The sequence below is a fragment of the Arachis duranensis genome, chromosome 1 (assembly GCF_000817695.3).
Source record: "Arachis duranensis cultivar V14167 chromosome 1, aradu.V14167.gnm2.J7QH, whole genome shotgun sequence".
Taxonomy (NCBI): Eukaryota; Viridiplantae; Streptophyta; class Magnoliopsida; order Fabales; family Fabaceae; genus Arachis; species Arachis duranensis.
Genome location: NC_029772.3, coordinates 39,302,036 through 39,303,369, shown reverse-complemented (window position 1 = coordinate 39,303,369; position 1,334 = coordinate 39,302,036).

The following is a 1,334-nucleotide window of genomic DNA, read 5'->3' as shown; positions in this document are numbered from 1 at the left end:
GGGAAGATTTTGTTTTCAAATCAAATTTTTTTTAGTTTTCAAAATCTTTTCAAAATCAAATCTTTTTCAAATCAAATCTTCTCAATCAAATCTTTTTCAAAATCAATTTCTTTCTATTTTCAAAGATACTTGCTATCAATTAATGAATTGATTCAACATTTCAAGTATGTTGCCTTTTCTGCTGAGAAAGGTTCAATGTTTGAATCATATATTTTCTTGATAGCCAAGTCATTAATTTTTAAAATCAAATCTTTTTTAAAATGTTTTTCAAATCATATCTTCTCAATCATATCTTTTTAAACTAATCATATCTTCTTAACCACATCTTTTTTAGAATAGCTTTTAATCAAATCTTTTTGATTTCTAATTTCAAATTCTTTTTCAAAAATCGCTTGATTTCTTTCCCACTTTTATTTTCGAAAATCAATTAGTGTTTTTCAAAATGTTTTCAAAATCTTTTACTTAATTTTCGAAAATTACTTCCCCTCTTCTCACATCTTTCTATTTATGGACTAACACTATTCCTCAATGAACAATTCGAACTCCATCTCTCTTGATAAGTTCAAATTCTTCTACTTCTGCCTTCTATTTTTCTTTTCCTCTGACACCTCAAGGAATCTCTATACTGTGACATAGATGATTCCATATTTCCTTGTTTTCTTCTCTTTTGGATGAGCAGAAGCAAAGACAAAAGCATTCTTGTTGAGGCTGACCATGAACCTGAGAGGACCTTGAAGCGAAAGCTAAGAGAAGCTAAGGCACAATTCTCTGTAGAGGACCTAACCAAATTTTTCAAAGAAGAAGAACACATGGCAGCCGAAAACAACAACAATGCCAACAATGCAAGGAAGGTGCTGGGTGACTTTACTGCACCTACTCCCGACTTCTATGGGAGAAGCATCTTGATGAGCGGATAATTTATACGCTTTTTGGCATTGTTTTTAGTATGTTTTTAGTATGATCTAGTTAGTTTTTAGTATATTTTTATTAGTTTTTAGTTAAAATTCACTTTTCTAGACTTTACTGAGTTTGTGTGTTTTTCTGTGATTTCAGGTATTTTCTGGCTGAAATTGAGGGTCCTGAGCAAAAATCTGATTCAGAGACTGAAAAGGACTGCAGATGCTGTTGGATTCTGACCTCCCTGCACTCGAAGTGGATTTTCTGGAGCTACAGAAGCCCAATTGCCGAGCTCTCAACGGCGTTGGAAAGTAGACATCCTGGGCTTTCTAGAAATATATGATAGTCCATACTTTGCCCAAGATTTGATGGCCCAAACCGGCGTTCAAAGTTACCCTCAGAATTTCCAGCGTTAAACGCAGGAACTGGCATAAAAA